At 35.6% G+C, this 25642-nt stretch overlaps 1 non-coding gene across 1 annotated transcript; it reads right to left on the bottom strand.

Moving 5' to 3' along the window:
* Positions 1-997: 997 nt before the first annotated feature.
* LOC130953312 (small nucleolar RNA R71) lies at positions 998-1101 on the bottom strand. The gene has a single exon (XR_009075482.1). It is a non-coding gene; the product is annotated as a small nucleolar RNA R71 (small nucleolar RNA).
* Between the last annotated feature and the right edge of the window lie 24541 nt (positions 1102-25642).

Raw genomic sequence — 25642 nt, 5'->3', positions numbered from 1 at the left:
TCAAAATTTAATTTCAAAATATCTTATCTAACTTACTATCTTCTTATCTTTTTCAAATTTGATTTCAAATCTTTTTCAATCAACTAACTAACTTTTTGTTTGTTCCTTATCTTTTTCAAAACCACCTAACTACTTTTCACTCTTCTATTTTCGAAAATGTCTCTCTCTTTTTCAAAAATTCTTTTTAATTAATTAATTGTTTTATGTTTTAATTTTAATTACAACTTATCTCTAATTTTCGAAAATCACTAACTCCTTTTCAAAATTATTTTCGAAAATTCCCTTCTCTTCTCTTCTTCTATTTAATTATTTAATTACTAACACTTCTCTTCACCTATCTCCATCCATAAATCCGAACCATTCTTCATTCTTCTACCACCTTTCTTTTTCTACTAACATAAAGGAATCTCTATACTGTGACATAGAAGATTCCTCTTTCTTTTCTTGTTTTCTTCTCTTTCATATGAGCAGGAACAGGGACAAAGGCACTCTTGTTGAAATTGACCCAGAACCTGAAAGGACTCTGAAGAGAAAATTAAAAGAAGCTAAATTACAACAATCCAGAAACAACCTTTCAGAAACATTAGAACAAGAGGTGATGGCCGAAAATAATAATAATAATAATGCAAGGAGAATGCTTGGTGACTTCACAAAGCCAACATCCAAGTTTGATGGAAGAAGCATCTCCATTCCTGCCATTGGAGCCAATAACTTTGAGCTTAAGCCTCAACTAGTTGCTTTAATGCAACAAAACTGCAAGTTTTATGGACTTCCATCTGAAGATCCTTATCAGTTTTTAACTGAGTTCTTGCAGATCTGTGAGACTGTAAAGACAAATGGAGTTGATCCTGAAGTCTACAGACTCATGCTTTTCCCTTTTGCTGTAAGAGACAGAGCTAGAGTATGGTTGGATTCACAACCCAAGGACAGCCTGGACTCATGGGATAAGCTTGTCACTGCATTCTTAGATAAGTTCTTTCCTCCTCAAAAGCTGAGCAAGCTGAGAGTGGATGTTCAAATCTTCAAACAAAAAGATGGTGAATCCCTCTATGAAGCTTGGGAAAGATACAAGCAGCTGACCAAAAGATGTCCATCTGACATGTTTTCAGAATGGACCATATTAGATATATTCTATTATGGTCTCTCTGAATTTTCGAAAATGTCATTGGACCATTCTGCAGGTGGATCTATTCACCTGAAGAAAACGCCTGGAGAGGCTCAAGAACTCATTGACATGGTTGCAAACAACCAGTTCATGTATACTTCTGAGAGGAATTCCGTGAACAATGGGGTACCTCAGAAGAAAGGAGTTCTTGAAATTGATGCTCTGAATGCCATATTGGCTCAGAACAAAGTGTTGACTCAACAGGTCAACATGATCTCTCAAAATCTGAATGGATTGCAACATGCATCCAACAGTGCTAGAGAGGCAGCTTCTGAAGAAGCTTATGATCCTGAGAACCCTGCCATGGCAGAGGTTAATTACTTAGGTGAACCTTATAGAAACACCTATAACTCATCATGGAGAAATCATCCAAATTTCTCCTGGAAGGATCAACAAAAGCCTCAACAAGGCTTTAACAATGGTGGACGCAACAGGCTGAATAATAGTAAGCCATATCCATCATCTTCTCAGCAACAGACAGAGAACTCTGAACATAACAATTCTAATTTAGCCAATATAGTCTCTGATCTGTCAAAGGCCACTTTCAGTTTCATGAATGAAACAAGATCCTCCATTAGAAATCTGGAGGCACAAGTGGGCCAGCTGAGTAAGAAAGTTATTGAAACTCCTCCCAGTATTCTCCCAAGTAATACAGAAGAAAATCCAAAAGGAGAATGCAAGGCCATTGATGTGATCAAAGAGGCCGAATACACAAAGGAGGAGGAGGACGAAAATCCTAGTGAGGAAGACCTCCTGGGACGGTCCTCAAGCAAGAAGGAGTTTCCTATTAAGGATCCTGAGGAATCTGAGGCTCATCTAGAGACCATAGAGATTCCGTTAAATCTCCTTCTGCCATTCATGAGCTCTGAAGAAAATTCATCCTCTGAAGAGGATGAAGATGTGACTGGAGAGCAAGTTGCTCAATACTTAGGAGCTATCATGAAGCTGAATGCCAAGCTGTTTGGTAATGAGACTTGGGAAAGTGAACCTCCCTTGCTCATTAGTGAACTAGATACTTGGATTCAGAGAACTCTACCTCAAAAGAAACAAGATCCTGGCAAGTTTCTAATACCTTGCACCATAGGCACCATGAGCTTTGAAAAAGCTCTATGTGATCTTGGGTCAGGGATAAACCTTATGCCACTCTCTGTAATGGAGAAGCTGGGGATCATTGAGGTACAACCTGCTTTGTTCTCATTACAATTGGCAGATAAGTCAATGAGACAAGCATATGGAATAGTAGAGGACGTGTTAGTAAAGGTTGAAGGCCTTTACATCCCTACTGATTTCATAATCCTAGACACTAGGAATGAAGATGATGCATGCATCATCCTAGGAAGACCTTTCCTAGCCACAGCAGGAGCTGTGATAGATGTCAACAGAGGTGAGTTAGTCCTTAAATTGAATGGGGACTACCTTGTGTTTCAGGCACATGGCCATCCCTCTGTGACAAAAGAGAGTAAGCATGAAGAGCTTCTCTCAGTACAGAGTCAAGAAGAGCCCACACAGTCAAACTCTAAGTTTGGTGTTGTGAGGCCACAACCAAACTCTAAGTTTGGTGTTCAAACCCCATATCCAAACTCTAAGTTTGGTGTTGGGAATACCACACTTAAATTGACCTGATCACCTTGTGGCTCCATGAGAGCCACTGTCAAGCTATTGACATTAAAGAAGCGCTTGTTGGGAGGCAACCCAATTTTATTTAGCTAATTTTATTTTATTTTGTTTTGGTGTTATTTTTGTGTTGAATTAGGTACATGATCATGAGGAGTCACGAAAAAAATCAAAAAATTAAAAACAGAGTCAAAAACAGAAGAAAAAAATTTTTCACCCTGGAGGACGCACGGGCTGGCGTTCAACGCCCAGAAGGAGCATCTTTCTGGCGTTCAACGCCAGAACAGAGCATCTTTCTGGCGTTGAACGCCCAAAATAAGCAACAACCTGGCGTTAAACGCCAGGATGCGCACACAGAGGACAATCTGGCGCTGAACGCCAGAAACAAGCATGAAACTGGCGTTCAACGCCAGAAACATGCATACATGGGCGTTTAACGCCCAGAACTAGCATCAATGGGCGTTTGAACGCCAGAATGATGCATGAAGGCATGTTACATGCCTATATGGTGAAGGAATGGTATTTGTTTTCACCTCAGGATCTGTGGACCCCACAGGATCCTCACCTCAGGATCTGTGGACTCCACAGGATCCCCACCTACCTTTTCTTTTAATCCTATTCACACTCTCCTAATCCAAATCTCATTCTCAATGTCACACTTCCCAAAAACCTTCACCTATCACCTCAATTCCTCTTCCCAATTACCCCATTCACCATTCACATCAACCCCTCTTCCCCATAAACCCCACCTACCTCCATTACATTCAAATTCAATTTCCCACCCTTTCCCACCCAAAAAGGCCAAAACCCAAGCCCCCCTCTCCCTATAAATACCTTTCCTTTCTTCTTCATTTTCACACAACACATACACCTTCTTCTCTCATATACCGAACCCACTCTTCTCCCTCTCTACCATATTTTCTTCTTCTTCTTCTACTCTTCTTTTCTTTCTTGCTCGAGGACGAGCAAATTTTAAGTTTGGTGTGGTAAAAAGCCTAAGCTTTTTATTTTTCATTCACCATCAATGGCACCCAAGACCGGAGTTTCCTCAAGAAAAGGAAAAGGGAAGGCAAAAGCTTCCACTTCTGAGTCATGGGAGAAGGAGAGATTCATCTCCAAGAGCCACCAAGACCACTTCTATGATGTTGTGGCAAAGAAGAAGGTGATCCCTGAGGTCCCTTTCAAACTCAAGAAGAATGAGTATCCGGAAATCCGACATGAAATCCAAAGAAGAGGTTGGGAAGTCATAACCAACCCCATGCAACAAGTCGGAATATTGATGGTTCAAGAGTTCTATGCCAATGCATGGATCACTAGGAACCATGATCAAAGTATGAACCCAAGCCCAAAGAATTATCTCACAATGGTTAGGGGGAAATACTTGGATTTCAGTCCGGAAAATGTGAGGTTGGCGTTTCATTTACCCATGATGCAAGGTGATGAACGCCCCTACACAAGGAGGGTCAACTTTAATCAAAGGTTGGACCAAGTCCTTAGGGACATATGTGTGGAAGGAGCCCAATGGAGAATAGACTCCAAAGGCAAGCCAGTCCAACTAAGAAGACTGGACCTCAAGCCTGTAGCTAGAGGATGGTTGGAATTCATTCAAAGATCCATCATCCCTACAAGCAACCGATCTGAAGTTACTGTGGATCGGGCCATCATGGTTCATAGCATCATGATTGGAGAGGAAGTAGAGGTTCATGAAGTCATATCCAATGAACTCTACAAAATAGCTGACAAGCCTTCATACATGGCACGGCTAGCCTTCCCCCACCTCATATGCCATCTATGTTATTCAGCCGGAGTTATCATAGATGGAGATGTCTCCATTGAAGAAGACAAGCCCATCACCAAGAAAAGGATGGAGCAAACAAGGGAAATTCCTCACGGCCCCCAAGGAGAACATGAGGAAGTTCATCATCAACAAATGCCTCATGAAATGCACTTTCCTCCCAACAACTATTGGGAGCAACTCAGTACCTCTTTAGAGGATTTGAGCCATAATGTGGATCAACTAAGGGTGGAACACCATGAACACGCCCTCACTCTCCAAGAAATAAGAGAAGATCAAAGAGCAATGAGGGAGGAGCAACAAAGGCAAGGAAGGGACATAGAAGAGTTGAAGAACATCATGGGTCCTTCAAGAAGAAGACGCCACTAAAAGGTGGATTCATTCCTTGTTCTTTATTTCTTTCTGTTTTCGGTTTTTAATTAGTGTGTTTATCTATGTTTTTGTGTCTCTACTTCATGATCATTAGTATGTAACCATGCCTTAAAGCTATAAATAAAAATCCATTAGTCCTTCACCTCTCTTAAAAGAAAAATGTTTTAATTCAAAAGAACAAGAAGTACATAATTTTCGAAATTATTATTGAATTTAGTTTAAGTATATTGATGTGGTGACAATAATTTTTGTTTTCTGAATGAATGAATGAACAGTGCATATGTCTTTTGATATTGTTGTTTATGAGTGTTAAAATTGTTGGTTCTTGAAAGAATGATGAACAAAGAGAAAGGTTATTGATGATCTGAAAAATCATGAATTTGATTCTTGAAGCAAGAAAAAGCAGTGAAAAAAAAAATTACAATCAAAAGGAATAAAAGCCAAGCAGCCCTTAAAACCAAAAGGCAAGGGTAAAAAGGATCCAAGGCTTTGAGCATCAATGGATAGGAGGGCCCAAGGAAGTTAAATCCAGGCCTAAGCGGCTAAATCAAGCTGTCCCTAACCATGTGCTTGTGTCATGAAGGTCCAAGTGAAAAGCTTGAGACTGAGTGGTTAAAGTCGTGATCCAAAGCAAAAGAGTGTGCTTAAGAGCTCTGGACACCACTAACTGGGGACTCTAGCAAAGCTGAGTCACAATCTGAAAAGGTTCACCCAGTTATGTGTCTGTGGCATTTATGTATCCGGTGGTAATACTGGAAAACAAAGTGCTTAGGGCCACGGCCAAGACTCAAAAGTAGCTGTGTTCAAGAATCAACATGCTTAACTAGGAAAATCAATAACACTATCTGAAATTCTAAGTTCCTAGAGATGCCAATCACTCTGAGCTTCAAAGGAAAAAGTGAGATGCCAAGACTGTTCAGAAGCAAAAAGCTACAAGTCCCGCTCATGTAATTAAATTAATATTCAGTGATATTTTGGACTTTATAGTATATTCTCTTCTTTTTATCCTATTTGATTTTCAGTTGCTTGGGGACAAGCAACAATTTAAGTTTGGTGTTGTGATGAGCGGATAATTTATACGCTTTTTGGCATTGTTTTTAAGTAGTTTTTAGGATGATTGAGCTACTTTTAGGGATGTTTTCATTAGTTTTTATGTTAAATTCATATTTCTGGACTTTACTATGAGTTTGTGTGTTTTTCTGTGATTTCAGGTAAATTCTGACTGAAATTGAGGGATTTGAGCAAAACTCTGAAAAAGGCTGACAAAAGGACTGCTGATGCTGTTGGATTCTGACCTCCCTGCACTCGAAATAGATTTTCTGGAGCTACAGAACTCCAATTGGCGCGCTCTCAACGGCGTTGGAAAGTAGACGTCCAGGGCTTTCCAGCAATATATAATAGTCCATACTTTATTCGAAGAATGACGATGTAACTTGGCGTTGAACGCCAAGTACACGCTCATTTCTGGAGTTAAACGCCAGAAAAACGTCATGATCCGGAGTTGAACGCCCAAAACACATCATAACTCGAAATTCAACTCCAAGAGAAGCCTTAGCTCGTGTATTGATCAGGCTCAGCCCAAGCACACACCAAGTGGGCCCCGGAAGTGGATTTATGCATCAATTACTTACTCATGTAAACCCTAGTAGCTAGTCTAGTATATATAGGACATGTATCTATTGTATTAGACATCTTTGGTCTCAGTTTTGTTTTATTCTTCATCTTAGGAGATCATTGATCACGTTTAAGGGGGCTGGCCATTCGGCCATGCCTGAACCTCTTTCACTTATGTATTTTCAACGGCGGAGTTTCTGCACACCATAGATTAAGGGTGTGGAGCTCTGCTGTACCTCAAAGATTAATGAAGTTCTATTTTCTTTTATTCAAATCCCTATCTTATTCTTATTCCAAGATATTCATTCGTACCCAAGAACATGATGAATGTGATGAGCTAATAACTCTCATCATCATTCTCACTGATGAACGCGCGTGATTGACAACCACCTTCGTTCTACATGCAACAAGGCTTGAATGTGTATCTCTTAGATTCCCCAACAGAATCTTCGTGGTATAAGCTAGATAGATGGCAGCATTTATCTGGATCCGGAAAGTCCAACCTTGTCTGTGGTGTTCCGAGTAGGATCCTGGGAATCCGGAAAGTCTCACCTTGTCTGTGGTATTCCGAGTAGGATTCCGTTCATGAATGACTGTGACGTGCTTCAAACCTGTAACCTGCTGGGCGTTAGTGACAGACGCAAAAGAGGGATTCTATTCCAGTAGGGGAGGGAACCAACCGGTGATTGGCCGTACTGTGACAGAGTGCGTGAGCATTAGCTTTCACTGCGAGGATGGGATGTAGCTATCAACCATGGGTGATGCCTCCAGACTGGTTAGCTGTGCGAGTGACAGCCGCATAGGATATTTCCCCGTGAGGATGAAAGTAGCCACAGCTGATGGTGAACCCCTATACAAAGCTTGCCATGGAAAAGAGTAAGAATGATTGAGTAGAAGCAATGGGATAGCAGGCGTCCGAGAGCTCTACAGCATCTCCATTCCGCTTATCTGAAATTCCTACCAATGAATCTGCATAAGTGTTTCTATCCCTTTTTATTTTCTTATTTTATTTCTATTTTCAAACCCATAAATCTTTAATCCTCCTGACTGAGATTTGCAAGGTGACCATAGCTTGCTTCATACCAACAATCTCTGTGGATTCGACCCTTACTCACGTAAGGTTATTACTTGGACGACCCAGTACACTTGCTGGTTAGTTGAACGGAGTTGTGAAGAAAATAAACAGTGCCCTAAGGGTATATTCATACTAAAGCTCAAAAGATAGAATAACAAGTGATCACAATTTCGTCCACCAGTTAACAACAAGATACGCTGACATTCGGCTTCAGAACAATTCACCATCATAGAATTCAAGTAATAACTATTTAATACAACTGGTCCTTTTGTATCTTCCGGCATAAAATACACCGATTTTGTATAACAGTCAAGCAGAACATGGTTATCAGATAACTAGTCCAATCCCAAGATAAGATCAAGACCAATCATCGGCAAGCAAATTAAATTATGGACAAAGTCACGTTGCTTGATCCTAAATGAAACCTGCGAGCATCCTAGCCTAGTCACCATGGCTTCATGGGTGACATTATACACCTTTAGGTCATAACCTAAAACTTCAATCTTCAAGCCTAACTCACTAGTTTTTTCGAATGCAATGAATGAATGTGCTGCTCCCGAATCAAATAAAGCATTTAAAGTTTGACCAGCCATTTCACAGTTACCTCGGATAAGGGTCTCGAATCCCTCTGCACCTATAGTTGAGGTGGTGAACACCCGACCAGTCTGTTGTGCCTTCTCGGCACCTTGTTTCTGCTTCTCCGGACAGTTTGCGGCCTTGTGTCCCGCCTTACCACAAGAATAGCACAAACCCCATCCGACCTTGCTCGGAGCTCCCGGATGGTGACTTCTGCACCTAGCACAAGCTTGCTCATTCTGAGGCTGCTTCCCAAACCTTTTCCTTTGGGAGTTGTTGTTGTTAGGCCTCCTGAAAGAGCATCCCCTCTTGAAAGGTGGACCTCTAGGTGCAAAGTTCTTCCCTCGGTTATGTGGGAATGATCTCTTGTGGCACCCTCTCTCAGTAGCTGCCTTCTTCACACACTCTTCAGCAACCCTACTCTTGTTCACCAACTTGGAGAAAGTTCTGATCTCCATTAGTCCCACTGAGCTAAAGATGTCGCTCCGGAGTCCTCCTTCATGCTTAATGCACTTCCATTCCTTATAGTCTCCCGAATTTTCCTGACACATACGGGAAAACCTGAACAGCTCCTCAAACATGTCAGTATACTCTTATATGGACATAGTGCCCTACTTCAGCTGCAGTAACTCAAGTTCCTTGGCCATCTTGGCAGAAGTTGGAAAGTACTTCTTATAGAACTCTTCCCAAAAGGCACCCCAGGTGATATCGTCATCACCCTGCTGCAGGAGACGTCGGACTCCTTGCCACCAATGCGATGCTTCTCCAGTGAGCAAATAGGTAGCAAACTCAACATGCTGACATTCAGGTACCACTTGCGCTTGCAGTGCTCGCTCCAATGCACAGAAGCATAGGCAGTCTGTCCCTCAGGCTCTACAGAAACGAACTGCTCTGATACCATAATGTAACACCATACCATACAAAGTCTTATGCTTAAGTCATACTTCAGAGATGGCAAGGTATTATGACCTCAAAAATAAAAATTTAGTACATATAGTAGTGTGAAAAATGATTATAACTAGGAATCTTTGCAGAAAAAGGGTAAAACAAAATCGTAACTCAAAGGCGCAACACTCCGATCGAAAACGTAACGAATAAAGGATAGGATAACGCGAGATTATATATATACAAAAGAGTGCCAAAAACAGGAATATCAAAACTCAAAATCCGGTTGCAAAGATAACCGGTCCGAGCATAGCAATATACACATGTAAATAAAATAAGAAACCTCAAGGAAACACAAAGGGACACAAATACAGAAAACCTATTCTCCAAAATCCCCTTTAGGAGGAGTTAACACATTTTGTATTATTAGTGGAAATATCAAGTATCTAAGCAAAATATATAAACCAAAATAGAGTCCCAAGAACAAAGGATCTTCGCTAATCCAGAAGTCTCCAGCATGCTTTAGCGAGAAGCCTCACGTCCCGCATCTGAAAACCACAAAATCCGCATGGGTGAGATCCGAAAGTTCTCAGTATGGTAACAATGTCCACATATCTAACATGTAATGTCCTAGGAAAGCCAAAGGCAGACCTAGAACTTCCAACAGATAATTTAAAGCTTATAAACAGGCTAAACCATAAATGGCAACTGACTAAGGATCTTCAGTCTAACTAATACTTCCATTTTCAATTCCTTCAGACCTCCCAACCACTAGCAGAAGTATAATATGGCAAACACAGTTACATCAAACAAGAGATATACAAATAGGAGCAGATAAGGCATTTAGACAATTAGCAAGTAATATGCAGTCAATTAGGCAATCTCAAATAATTCACATAATATGCATATGATGTATGCCTGTCCTAATGGCTGATGATATCATCTGTCGGTTATATAGCTAACCCGACAAGTCCTGGTAGCTAACCATTGGACTGTCCCTCTGTCGTGCATCACCAACTCGAGTTATCCTCAATCATCATCATCATCATAATCATAATCCATATCCAACACCCTCACTGGTGTATATTCATGAGGCGAGCTCATCCGAAACTTTCACAGTGTCTGGCCACACTTACGACATAGGGTCAGCAGAGTATTGAGTCTCTACCTGGAGCACGTGGTGGCTAGCCACTAATTTCACCCAGGAAAACTCATATCTCAGATAGTGGAAGTGCAACATTCACATTTCATTCAATACGCATATATGCAATCATATTCAGCCATAAATCAGTAATGGCCCCGGCGTAATCCGGTAATAACTCAACCATCCGGCTCATGGTTCAATCCAGAACCAGCCAATTTATCAATAGATGTAGCCCATCGGCTCATGACACATAAAGCACTTGCATTGCCATCCTCCGTATCTCATACAATCATCTTTGATCATTATTGATCATAAGTTTTCCCCTTTCTCCATTCACAAGTTACCATATACCCTAGCTCCTTTCTCATTGCTAGGCATATCATAATGATTTAATACATAAGGGGTGAGATCGGAGGCTTAGAAGTATGAAATTTGGCTCTTAAAATTCAAAAATTAACTTTGGGATGAAAACAGGGTCACGCGTACACGTCCTCTACGCGTGGATGGCCAAAAAGTTCATCGATGCGTATGCGTCACCCACACGCACTCATGGATGGAAAAACAGCAAAGCGACGCCTACGCGTATGCGTGGGTGCGTTCGTGCCCCACTCACAAAACTGGCACAATTCTCGCACAACTCCCGGGAAAAATGGCCGGGCATTTGGTGCAGCGCATCGACGTGCACACGTGGATGGTGCTATTTCGAAAAACAACGCGTACGCGTCAGTCATGCCTGCGCGTGGGGGCATACTGCTAAAAAATTTTCTAAGTTAAAAGCTGCAGAATTCACAGATTAAACCCCCAATCTTCCGACAGACATAACTTCTTCATTTTAAATCATTCTTCATCCGTTCTTCAAACGGCATGAACATCCCAGATCCAGAATTTCATTTCTAAACAAGTTTGGCACAAAACGGGAATCCGGAGTCCAAGTTATGCCCCCATCAAAGTATGCCCAAAAACCAAATTTTTATACAAAACCACAAAGTGCCATTTTCAAAACAAACCAATTTCATCCCTTTTCAAAATCAACCAAAATATACCAACTTCAACCCTTTTTGAAATCAATCAAAATATACCAAAAATTAACATCAAGCTTCCTCAACTCACACATTAACACTTTACCATAATTCACGAAACTACCATCCAACCATTTTATCCATCTCAATCAAATGGCTAAATTACAAACACATTAACATGCCATACATCATTGCTCATCCCAATTTCCAACAATACCATTCCCAATCAACCATCATTATACATAATCAATGTCATACCTACCATCAACATGGTTTCACCCATAAATCAACCTCAATCACTCATCAAGCATATATCACGACATGCATTTTTCTCATATATCACACCATCAAGGCATCAATATTCATAACCACATATATGACCACATCATATATCTCAACCATCTAACAACATCAACAATTCAATGCCTATCTTAGGGTATGTAGCCTAAGTTTTCACACCACATTACATTTTAGATACAAGAAACCGAGACCATACCTTAGCCGATTTCTCCGCTCAACCGGAGCACTTCCAAACCACTTTTCCACAAGCTCTCAAAGTCTCAACACCTCCAAGAACAGATTTTTTTTGCACACCAAAGCCCTCTTCCAAGCTTTCCAAAATCTCAATCAAGCTTCAATATTCACATACACACTACCTAAGCCACAATTATCATACCCAAACACAACATCTCAATACCCAAGTATCATAAAATAACAATTTACACTAGGGTTGAGAATCTTACCACACCTAAGAGGAGACAAGATTAACCTTCTCCTTCAAGAGAGTTGGGCCCTATAACATCAAAGAGCCCAAAATCTCAACACTTTCTCCATAAAATTCGAAATTTAGGGATGAAGAACTGAAATGATTTCGTGGCTTACCTCAAGAATAAAGTAATGGATTTTGTAGATCTCTTCACAGTGAATGCGTGGCCGCGAACGGTGCGGTAATCGAAGCTCTAGATCAAAAGTTATGGTAGTTTGAAGATCAACCAAAGAAGAGAACTTGAGAGAGTGTTCTTCCCTTCCTTTCCACCATTTCAGCGTGTGTTTGTATGTTGTGTGGAGAGAGAGTGCTGAAAATTAGGATATTAGGTTTAGTTTAGTTGGGCCAAGGGCCCAATATGGTCTAGTTGGCCTGGTTTGGCCTGTTCGGTCCAATCTTAGTCCGATTTCTACAAAATTGGTATCGAAATTCTCCTCTCAATCACATTCTTGGCTTTCTAGAATAAATTCTCATTTATTGGTTAATTAGTCATTAATTAACCGGGTTTTACATCCTGGAGATGCGCAATCGAGAGACGGTATCCAGATTAGCTACTGGGTATATCAGGTTTTGGCAGTTGACTGACACCTGAGCTTATGGCCAACAGGATAGACATACATTATATGCATATCGCTTGTTCGCTTTGGTTTGCATTCTTGGGATTGCCTATTTGATATTCATGTTTAACTGTTATATGTTCTATTTGTTGTATCTGTAAATTACCTGTGCTTTCTTTGTATGCATTGTTTGTATGTGCAACTGAGATGCCCCTTATCTGGAGGAGGAGTGACGAGGGCAATTCCACCGGTGTTTCGTAGGATTGGAGGAAAGGCGATGAATCTAGAGATTGAGTTAGTATTGAGTTAGAACTAAGAACCTTAGAGAACCACCTTATTTATAGCTTTTATTTTAAATCTTTTAAGTTTATAATCTGAGTGTCGGAGTTCTAGAATTGCCTTTAGGTTTTCCAGGACCTTATATCTTATGTATGTGGCACTTTTACCATGCTGAGAACCTCTGGTTCTCATTCTATACGGATATTCGTGTTTTTCAGATGCAGGTCGAGAGGCACCTCGCTAGGCATTTGGAGTTCTCTACAGCGAAGTGGGCTTTGGAATTTTTGCTTTTGATCTATTTTGTTATATCTATATGTATAGACTCTCCTCATGGATATATGTTTTACTTTTGCACCTCTTAGAAGTTTATGGAGAACTAGGGTGTCTTTCATGTATTTTGGGCTATGGATCTTTACATATATGTATGTAAATACTCTCCGGCTTAGCTTTAGCTTCGCAGGCTGAGTTAGGAGCTTGATTATTTTGTACCCTTAGCCTTCTACTCTCTCTTTTATATATATATGTTTCTTGGTACGCAAGTTTTCTTTTTACGTGAGGGTTATGACTTTTGTTTTAAACTTTTCTGCAAAGGCTTCTCGTTATAAAATTCATTTCAACTATTATTATGTATATAATTTTATTTTAAAGGTCGTAATACCTCACCACCTCAACTTTACGACTTAAGCGTAAAGTTCTGTGTGGTAGGGTATTACAATATCAATGTAATTACTTTATACACATCTATTTCAACATCAAACTCCAATTTTTTTCCATATAAAAAAAATCAATCACAAATATTTTATATATTTTATTATATTTAAAATTTAATTATCTCATGAATCCACAGACATTTTAATGTGGATAAAATATATTTTTTTTGTTTTTAAAATTAGTTAAAAATTTTAAAAATATTCTTATATTTTATTTATTTTAATCTTATCCAAAAAAAATTTAATTTCTATTAAATGTACTCTTGAAAGTTAATTTTTTAAAACATTTAGAATCAATTCAATAATAATTTTATAAGAATAACCTTTAACCTAAGTAAATCAGATATATTTATTATGTATTATTGTTGAAATACTCTTGAATATTTTAAAATTTAGCTGTCAGAAGTATATTTGATATAAATTAAACGTTTTTGAAATAAAATTAAAACAAAATAAAATTTTAAAATACTTTTAAAAATTTTGATAAAATTTAAAGATAAATAATATAATTTATCCTTCTAATTTTATGTTTATTCATGTAGTGGATAATGGTGCATTCGTTATTGCCTTTAGTTCCTTAAAAAGTTTTTTTTTCTTTTTTTTTAAAAATAGGTATAGAAGTTTTTTGGGTTATTTATATGTGCTTTTTCAAAATACATAGAAATAGAAAATAACAAAATTTTTGCGTCCTCAAAAGTCATATTACAAGAAAAATTTTTAATAAAAATAATAAGTATATACTCATAACTTTTTTCTGTTTTTACTTGAAATTGCTTTTGTTTTGTTACATCCAAACAAATTAATTATATATTTCTAATTTTTGAAAAAAATATACTTTTATAATTACATCTAAATATAATGTATTTTTTACTTTTACTTTTATTTAATAATGCTTTCACTTCTACCTTCAAAAATAATTTCTCCCAAAAAGAAATAGTAAGTTAAAAGATCCCAATAATACTTAGATTAAGACATTAAGTAAGTTGCCAAAAATGGCAACCAAGATTTCTCTATGCGAGAAACTTAGTCAAGTTATTATACTTCAAAATGATAATCAAGCAATTGATTGATAAGAAGATTTATGTTTTATTTAAATTTGTACTATGAGTAGGGCATGGTATTAGCTGTCCACAACAAACTTTTTCACTTAAAAGTGGACCTGAAATGGTCGGTTGATGGTTGTCTACTGTCTAGTAGATGGTCTCCCTTCATTTTCAAGTCCTTCTCCACTCCCATCCTTTTCAGCATCATCTACTTCACTCTCCAATAAATTCTCTCACATAATAGCAATAATTATATTTATAAGATAAAAAGAATATATAGTAATTTGTTTATTTATACTTTTATTTTTTTTTAAGTATCCTCAAATTCGTCACATTAAAAATTAATTCACTGTGAATTGAAGTTTTATTTAAAAATTTGTCGCCATATAATAAATTATTGTATACATGAGACAAAATTTAAACTTCATTATTCGATTAAACGAACAAGTGAATTAATCATATTACTAATCCAAGTTAGTTTATTTATAACTTTATTTATTAATAGGCTTTTATTTTGAAATTTAGATGATTAGAATTTATTTTTTTCTTAATCAATATTAAGATTTTACTTACCTTGATGTGTTAATGAAATCTTATAATAAAAATTTCACTTAAAATGATTTGTTTAATTTGCTATGATCTTTAATTTGCTACCCAATCCAATCAAGTAATGTCAAAAGCAAAAAAGTAAACATGCCAAAAACCTATAATCATGGGAAAAAACAAACATGATTAATGTTATTATAACCATGTGCATCTAAGTGGGAGTTGCTGTTTTTGGTAGCCTTTTTGCATTATTTGACTTCATGTGTTTACTTATGATCATTAAATGTTCTGTTTTTCAATACTAGCTTCATATACTTGAATATGGTAGTAAAAAGTAGACTAAGAAATAGAAAATCTATATCTAATGGCTATCATGATTTTGTTGGATAAATGTAGCCATTGAACACTTAAAAAAGTATACTAAACTAATGAGACTACCGATACTAAAAACTATACTAATGAGCATCTAGTTCGAACCAAAAGATCTTTTTATTATATTTTATTTTTTCCACTTTTAAATTAAATATCTCTTTTTAGTTTTTTTTTTGTTTTAAATTAACAGTCATTTTTTAATCTCAATAACTCATTAATTAATTTATATATATTATACCTTTAAAATTTTATTAAAAGATTATCAGTATAAAAATAGTCATGAAGAAATAAAATGTGTAGTGATTAATAAATAGTATTTTTGCCTCTCCTTCAAATTTATAATTTTCAATAAATCTTTTTTTGGTAAAAGATGAAATATTATTATTATTATCTATAATAAATTGATGTGCATTAGAGCAATTGCAGTGCCGAGGTTCCCCAAGGTTCCATTTCCTCTTTTTCTGACAAAAGCAAACACCAACCATGGAAGAAGAGTGAGAGATCGAGAGTCCCCACATGCATTTCAAAAAGAGAGAGTTCTTCTTCAGAGGCACCTTGCATTGAGGGTCCAATAAAAATTTGCCACGTGATAAATTATTATAAAAATAAAATTATATAAAATTATAATTAAATCATAATTAATATAAATAATTATATTAAATTAATATTAAATATTATTTATATTGTGATATTAAATTATAATTAATTAAATTTATTTACATAAAAAAATTTAATTTTTATACCTTCCAAAATAATTTTTAAGTTGAATTGGGATAGCTTAAATGGTTAAAGTTGTGTAAATAGGCAAAGAAAAAAGGTGAACTAGTTTTTCTCAATCAATTAAATTTTAGTCAAGTGATCAGTAACACAAGATTCTATTTTAAATAATATTAATTCTTGTTCTCTAATAATACAAATTTTGTTGTATTCCAATAATAGATATTCATTGTTCGTTAGAAAATATTATCTCGCTTTAGGAATTATTTTTTTAGAGAATAAGTGGGCTCATTTTTTTATATTATAAATAATTTGGTGACATGTATTGATATTTTAGAATTATTTTGTTTTATCCTGTTATAGTTTTCACTCAATTTTTTTGAAAGGCTCGTTTTGTGGGTGAATAATAATTTTTATATAAATAAAAATAAAACGGCATCGATGTTTTGTTTTAAAAAAAAATTAATTTATTTACAGTGACGTTTTGCATAATTATTATTTTTTAATTGGCGAAAAGTAAAATAACACTAACATTTTGTGGCGCTCGTCAAAAACTCTTATAGCGACGTTAAACACGATTTTTTGATTATTTTTGAGAGTTACACTAATTAAGCTCCAATATTTAAAAAAAAAGTTCGAATAAGAGCGGAAAAAAGTTCGAATAAGTGCGGTGATAACAGAGAGAAGAAAGAAAAGTAATACAAATATGTATAACTCTCTATTTGATATTAGGTAAAAACTTTTCAAGACTTAGCTTAGGTAAATGGAATTCACTTATCTAAGGTAAACTATAATTTAAATACCAAGGCAAATTTTGATGTATTTCCGCATACGGGCTTTTTCGGGTTAACAAAAAGAATTAGAGAAGTAAATAATTGTATGCACAAGTGCACAACACATGAATAAAAGTTTAAAGAAAGATAAAAGAAAAGAAAAGGGCACCACTTTAAGCACAACTACTAGCTGACAAGATTTAACGATAACATGCAAATTATAAGAGCAATCTCCGCCTTATATATTAAACAATGCTAATGTTGTTCTAGTGGCAAACATTAAAACATCAATCTGTCCGTCTCTCACATCTACTAAATAATCTAATGCAAATTTTCACTGAGGATCAAATTTTCATGGTACACAAATCAGAGAATCAAATTTGTAATAAAATAAATATTTTTTAGATGTAAAACAAATTGTTAAAGTATAAATCTAACTCTCATTTATATATCGTTAAATATATATATTGTGTTTTCATGTCTTATAAAAAATTAAAATTTGTGTGTTTACGTGTCACATATCATATCAGTATCTGTACATTATAGTTAATAATATATTTTTCATATCAATTTCGCTGGATAATCAACTAGTGTACTAGCTAATTATAGCTAACTAGTGTATAGACTGTAAAAGAAGTCCAACAAAAAAAAAGACTTAAATTAGGTGTAATCCTAATTCCACTTTCACAATCATTTATTGTAAAAAAAAATCACAAAATCTTTCATTTTCACGTACGTATTACTAACATTAGAGTCTCACCGTCAACGCGCAGCTGCGCATCCTCCACTGTCAAGTACGCATCACCTTCCATTATCAACAGCTACGGGTCCGCCACTTGCAGTCGCACGTGATATCACAAACGTGGTAATATTAATCTCTCTTTTCCTTTTTCTCCATATCTCTCTTCTTCTTCTCAGTTCACCTTTAGAAGTTCTTGTACAATAATTTTAGATGTTTCTTTTTGTTTGATTTTAGATGTTCTTTTCAATGAGTTTGGATGTTTTTTTGTTAGGTTTTCGAATGTTATTTTTCTATGATTTTAGATTTTTTTCTGTTAAGTTTTGAATGTTATTTTTCAAAAGATAAAAAAAAGGAACATTTGAAAACAAAAAAATATCGAAAGCTATTAAAAAAAATTATCCAAAACCTAAAAAATTGTCTTTTTCTTCTTCTCAAGATCATCTTTAAAATTTCTTATACAATAATTTTAGATTCTTATTTTGGATTGATTTTGGATATTTTTTTAACAAATTTGAATTTTTTGTTAGGTTTTTGGATATTCTTTTTTTATGATTTTAGATGTTTTCTTGTTATATTTTGCATGTTATTTTTCAAAACATAAGAAAAAGAAACATTTGAGAACTAAAAAAAAAACACTAAAATTATTAAAAAGAATCATCCAAAATCTAAAAAAAATATCCAAATAATAATAATAAGAGATGCGGAGGGAGAGACATGGAGAGAGAAGCGTAGAGAAAAAGAAGAAGACGCAGAAGGAGAGACACAAAGGGAGAAGTACGGAGAAAAAGAGAGACACAAAAAAAGAGAAGAAAGAAGGTGAAGGAATGGGAGTGCACGTGAATTTTTAGCGTAAAACTAATTTTTAAAATTTTAAAAGCATAATTTTTTTAAAAAATTAATTACTTAACTGCATATAGAATTGGTTTCTAAATTTTCTCTTTTAATATTTATTGCAACTTGTTTTTAGTATAGCCATTTTACTACATGCTAATAATCAAAATGTTTGCCAAATCTAATAAATGAAGTCATGTTGATACCAAGTATATCCTCTTATTAAAAGAAAATTTTGTTAACTTAATTTGAATAATATCCTTAGGATATCAGATATGAACTATATATAAGCAAAAAAGCTCTAGAACCAAATAATTTACCCAACCAATTTTAATTAAGTTATTTTAAAAAATTAATAATAATTATTTGATGATGATTAAATATTATTATTTTGGGTTAAAAGTCGAATTATGTTTGTGATTAGTTTGTTAATTGTGCAGAAAAAAATAAAAACAAAAAAGGCCAACAACAAGTTAAACAGGCCAAAATTGGTTTAGGCCCAGAAGTGTTTATTATTATTGGCGCAAAAGGATAGTTACTAATCTCCAAACAACAGAAGGAAGAAAGATAGACTCAAGGATGACCCAAAACCAAAAGTCCACACTTCACTTCACTAACTAGTTCAAGTATCTAGTTACTAAAGATAATCACATTTGAACTAAAGCTAAGTGAACCAAACTTAGTCTTTCTCTTCTCTTCTCTCTACCCACGTAAATCACTTCCAAAAGTAAGCAAGAAAAAAGAGAAGCTCTGATTAAGGCTTAAATTAAGAAGAAAAAGTGGGTTATCAAAATTATGCAAAGATGAAAAAAGTCAAATAGTTAGGGCTCTAAGTAAAGATCACATTTGAAGACTACATCAGAAAATGTTTTTATCTTTGTGCTTCATTAAAGATTGTTGAAGAAGTCCTTATTCTGCATGCACCAAACTGAAAATCTGAAGAAAATAGAGGTTATGGAGTCCTGCTACAAATCAAGGGTCAAAAAAGTAACTTGGAGACAAAGTACAAATGAAGGCCTCAGGTCCTTGAAGCAATTTGAAAAAGGATGAAAGAAAAGATGGTAAGTATGGATGCATGTAAGGTTCAATCACTGCTACTATTATATCTCTCTTCTGCATTGCTGCTGTTGTTGAATTTAGGGAAGAATAAGTCAAATAAGTTCAAGCCAAGTTTCAAGCTTTGGAACCTCCTCTATTAAAGGGATAAATGGCAAGAGACAAAATACAGAACAAAATGCAGGAGACAAATCTGTTTTGTCTCCCACCGCAACAAAAAAAACACTGAATGTATCATCAATCTTGAACCAAATCAGACCAAATCAGCTCTTGCTTCACCCAAACCCATAGAATGGAAATTCTTAAAGAACTATCTTCAGAAATTTATAATTGGAGATCCATCACATGGAGTCACCACAAGGTCTTCAAGTAGAATAAGGATGGAACAAAATGACCTTGCCTTTATTTCTCAAATAGAACCTCAAAGTGTGAAGGAAGCCCTTGATGATCCATCATGGGTTAAAGAAATAGAAGAGAAGCTGATCCAATTTAAGAAAAATGAAGTTTGGACATTGGTGCCAAGCTCAAATGGTGACGGATACCAAATGGATCTTTCAAAATAAATTGGGTGAGGATGACAACATTGCAAAAAATAAAGCAGGACTAGTGGCTAAAGGATATGATCAAGAGAAAGGCATTGACTTCAATGAGTCTTTTGCTCCAATTGCAAGGATAGAAGCAATAAGATTATTGCTTACTTATGCCACATACAAAAGGTTTAAACTTTTTCAAATGGATGTTAAATGTGCCTTTTTGAATGGTATTATTGATAGAGAGTGGGATATAGTGATGCAAATTTTACCGGTGACCGAGTTGATAGAAGAAATACTTCATAGATTTGTTACTTTCTTGGACAGTCTCTGAATGTCTGGTCAAGCAAGAAAAAAGCTATTGTTGCCCTGTCCACAGCTGAGACTGAATACATAGCCACTTCATCTTGTTGTTCACAATTATTGTGGCTTAAAACTCAACTTGCATATTACAAATTGCAAGTCAATAGTATCCCTTTATTGTGTGATAACATGAGTATAATAAATATTTCTAAAACCGTGTTCTTTACTCAAGAACCATACACATTCAAGTAAGATTTCACTCCATTAGAGAACATGTACAAAAGAGAACAATTGAAATACAATTTGTAAAATCTAAAGATCAACTTGCTAATATTTTTACAAAACTACTGTTGAAAGACAGGTTTTGCAAGTTAAGAACAACCATAGGTATTATTTGTCTTGAATTAATAAATTAATTTGATGATGTTACTCTTTGGTTGTTTTTGTCTCTCGGGTCAACAGGAGACAAAACAGAACAGATAATGAATTACTCTAGGTTCTCTGGATATAAGGCTAAGGGTTGGTACTTTTAAATTGGATTAGGTCAAAACTAAATCTTTAACGATGATCCATTGTGTTTCCTTAACACCACCATTGGGCCCAAAAAGAAAATTATATTTTATGATATGGGCCTTATTAGATTCTTAATCATAAATTCAAAATACTTTTTTTTTTAGAATTTTCCATCAAGTCAAATCAAATTTAGGTTTCTGCACATTCTCTTTGACTTGTGTTTTCAAAATTCAAGCATTTATAGTAGTTGTCAAAAAGAAAACCATTCATTTTCTCTCCCAACCTCCATCAATTCTCAAAAATTACATTCTTTGCTATTTCATAAAGATGAGAAAGAAGGTTGCTACATGAAGAGGCATTGGTTCCTATCGTGCTCCATGAAACCCTCCTCCAAAAGGCCAAGTTCACACTCATATCTTTATTCACTCTCATTCTTCATCACACTCCTCTCCTGTTACCGAACCAATGGAACGGACCAAAACCACTTCTTGACATCCATCAACGGCACCAACAGAGACTAAAACTTCTAGGGCTAACATTGCGAAGGGGAAAAGACCCATGACTAACAAAGAACCTCCATCATCTCTACCTCATCGGTCTTCATCTCGTCCTCAAGGACGTGCTGCTCCTTCTAGTCACCCTTCCAAAGGTAACCGAAGACCTTTTCTCAACTCTGTAAAAGAACCAAAAAACCCTGATCCTATTGGTTTCAAATCATATTTCTGTAACCTTCTTTATTCTCAGTTTGATCTTTATCAGTTCTCATCGAGTATGAACTTTGAATTTCATAGAGCTATTATTTCTAAAAGACCTTTGTGTATAATATATGTGACTGATTTAAATGCTCTTGCTAAAAAGGGGATTAATTTTATTGAAAACGTTGTTTACTTGGACTGGAAAAAACTTTTCGAAATCAGAAAATCAGTTTATCCTGATTTAGTTAGAGAATTTTATGCCAACATGTATTATCATGAAGAAAGTGTTCACTCTTATATTAAAGGCCATGAAATCTATTTAAACAAAGAATTCATTGGTGATGCCCTAAATTATTAAGATGTTGGTGTCAATGCTTACATCTCTGGAAAATAGGATAATGATCTGAGTATTTCACACAAGGATGTTTTGGCCAACATTTGTGAGAATATCTCTCTCATGGATGGTGTTACTGTAACCACCCTACCCCATGAGGCCTGTAATTTCTGGTTCTTTAATGTTCACTAACGTGCATAGGATTATATATATATATATATATATATATATATATATATATATATATATATATATATATATATATGAATTAGAAATTGGAATATGTAGCGCTAAAACTTTCCGAGTGACGAATTTTGGTAATTAGATCATTACTGCTATAGTTAATTATTTCTTTTTAAATTAACTACCTCTTAATAATTAATAAGTAATGAATTAGTGGAGTATTACTCTAGATGTGTTACCAACCATTAACCCGATTTTTTCTTCTTCCCTTTGGAAGCCACAGTTTTTTCTTCTCTTCCTTCTCCCGGTCCAACTGAACCAAGTTTCTTTTAATTAAATTAAAACCCAAGGAAAAACTCTGGTTAAGTTCATTCTCTCTTCCCCTCTCACCACCGAACGTTACTTCAGGAGAAAACATGGTCACCACTTCACACAAGGACTGATGTGAATTGGTATTGCAAGGAGAGGGAGCCACGAAACCTTGCCACACTAGCTCATCCTTCTCCATCTTCTATTGATATATATATATAGCAGAGTTAAACCTTTCAATTCCTTTAGAAACTATACGAAGAGAAGAAATGAATCAAAAGTGGCGATTACTCAAGGCAAAGGAGAAGGAAAACGGCAACAGGGACATCATCAACTACGTACATCATCATCAAGAAGGAGGGAGAGGCCCATTAAAAGAGCTGCAACCTGAAGCTAAAGAAGAAAACCCTACCCTTTTTCTTTCTGATTCCCTTGGTATTTTTATGATTAAGTAAGAAATTAGTAACTCTACGCTTTGTTGTTCTTCCTAATTTAAAGGTTTTACCCCTGTTGAGCTCCAATTTCTGTAAATAAGGACCAACCCAATCAAATTCATGTCATCACAAGAATGAGACTCTTTCCCTTGCTTCACATGCAGCTCAGTCACTTAGCCTTGTGAACTGACAAAATTCCCTAATTACGTTTGTTAGGGTTTCCTGAGTTAAGGTAGCAAGGAACAGACTTTGGTTTGTGAATCCTTGAAAGAAAAGGTAAGGGTTAAGAATGTAAATTAGTTATGGGTAACTGCTAGATGTAATCTTGATTGATGGTGACGAGTTAACATGATTGATATTGCTGAAAATTCTGTTAAGTGGTTGAATTATTATTGCTGAATGTAGTGCAGATTTTTAATGTTGTGAAAGTGTGATCATGTTATGTGTATCGTATAAATTCTTGATGTTTATGGATCTGAAGATCTTGAGCGAACTTAGGGCATAATTCCTATAGAAATGGTAATAAATAATGAGAATTGTTGATTGGTATGAGTTAGAAACTTAGGGGGTCGGATTTGGTTATTGAAAATTAAGAAGCCTTGCTGCAGAAATTTTGAAACAGATTGGACAGCAACTTAAAATAAATATTGGGAGCAGTCTAGACATGATTTTCGAACCAAACTATTTTTCCATCAAACTTCAAGAATTCAAGATTACTCCATAAAAATTCAGAAAATTTGGACAAGTGGTTTGGAAGATATGAATTTTTAAAATTTAGTAGTTGCTGTAGAATTTTCTGGTTTTCTAGTTCTGCAGTACCAACTTTCAGTCGCTATAACTTTTGATTTATTTGGAACTTTGGATTGCTTCCAAAATTATTTTAAATATCTATCAGTATATTTTAAGTATGTTTAAGTTTTATATTCATTAATATTTTGTAGATTTAGTTATGTCTCTTTGAAGCTGGACTATTCACAGAAAATTCACAACCAATTTAAAGAAACAAGCAGCACTTCCGACTGACATTTAATTAACCAAATGAGGTGCTATGGATCTGGAATTTATTTGTCCTAAAATTTAGGGGTGTCAAGTGTATTCTCACAAAAATTTGGAAGTATCGGATTAGAATTGGATTTATCATAAATTTTTCAAAAACAAAACTGCCTGTTGTATTTTTTCTAAATCTTCTTAGGGCAGCAGCAAATTTTTCTTAAGTTTGCCATCAAATCCAATTAAAATCTAAATGCGATAAAACTTTAATTTCAAGCCAAAGGGGTATGTCCAGACTTGGCAGCATACATGACCTTAGTTAAAGGAAAAGGAAATGATAGATTTTCTCCCAAAAGAGTTTATGTTAAATGGTGATGCGGAAGGTTGTATAATTAAAATGGTGAGGCAGAGGCACATATGATAAAACAGTGATGCGGAGGTATGTGTAAGTAGATGGGGATGTGGAGGCATAAAGAAAAGAAAAGAAAATGAGAAACAATGAATGAAACAAAAGTTGAGAATTGTATATTGAATGGGCCTTGTGCCAAATTGCTAATGCGAAAGTGCGCGCCTAACTGATACCATGAGATTGCTAATGCGGGAATGTTCGCCTAATTGATAGCCTGTCTCTTACCGTGATGCCAAGAATCCTAACTGACATGGGTTCGCCCATGATGATAATTATGCCTAACTGACACGGTAAAGAGACCATATTTGAGGTTCGTCCCGAGTAATGTCAGGTTGCGGGTAGACAACTGACGCATGAGCTCATGGCATGCGCTAGGAATAGGCATACATCATCTTGTTTGCGCATATGAACTTCTTGTGAATTATTTATTGTTATTTTCTAATTGTTTATTCTATTTACTTGTTATATATATTTGTGCCTTGTGTTTCTGTGTTTGTTCTTTTTCCGTTTCACGACAACTTAGAGATAAAGACCTTAGGCCCCCTTTTTACCTTGTTGAGAACTCTAGGTTCTCACCCTTCTTTTCTTTCTTTCTCCCTCCTAGATGGGTTCAGTAGAGGAGTTTTTTGAGTTTCGTTTCATCCTGAGTTATGAGGACCCAGTGCGAGGCGGAGTCTTTATATGGAGCACGCTTTGGACCACTTTTTCGGAGGATGTTTAGAGATCACACCAGAGATAGACGTAGCGGATCTTCTACTCCCTTTTTAATAATTGGTAGTATTACCTTTCCCTCGCTTTTGTAGTACTTTTAGAGGGGTAGGACCTCTTAGTAGTTTGGTTCCAGTTTAGGAAACCCATGTGAGAGTTGGGACTGACTTTCGCTTTTGTATATGTATATATAACTTGGTGTAGTACTCGATTTTTGATACATGACATGTATCTCTAAGCTTAACTCATGTGTATAATTGTATGTATGTGTATATATATGATATTTTCTGTTATCATGTATTTATCTGTGATATGGCTTTAAGTATTAACCTTTAGAGCAACTAGACGATTTTTCATGATAAATAAGTTAATTACGCTGAACTAGTAAAGACTTATATTAATATTTGCTTATGAAATTTGAGTCTAGAGCCAAGTAAGTCTGTACGACAAGTAACACCTAAACGATTGGCATTAGTTATGACGTGTCAAAAGTTAGAGTGTTACAGTTACTCTGAACTATTGAGCCCTAGGTCCTGTCAAAGCCCAGTTACACTGCATCATCACCCACATTCTCTTACCTCAA

Source organism: Arachis stenosperma, chromosome 9 (assembly GCF_014773155.1).
Source record: "Arachis stenosperma cultivar V10309 chromosome 9, arast.V10309.gnm1.PFL2, whole genome shotgun sequence".
Taxonomy (NCBI): domain Eukaryota; kingdom Viridiplantae; phylum Streptophyta; class Magnoliopsida; order Fabales; family Fabaceae; genus Arachis; species Arachis stenosperma.
This window is presented reverse-complemented; position numbering and strand designations above follow the sequence as displayed.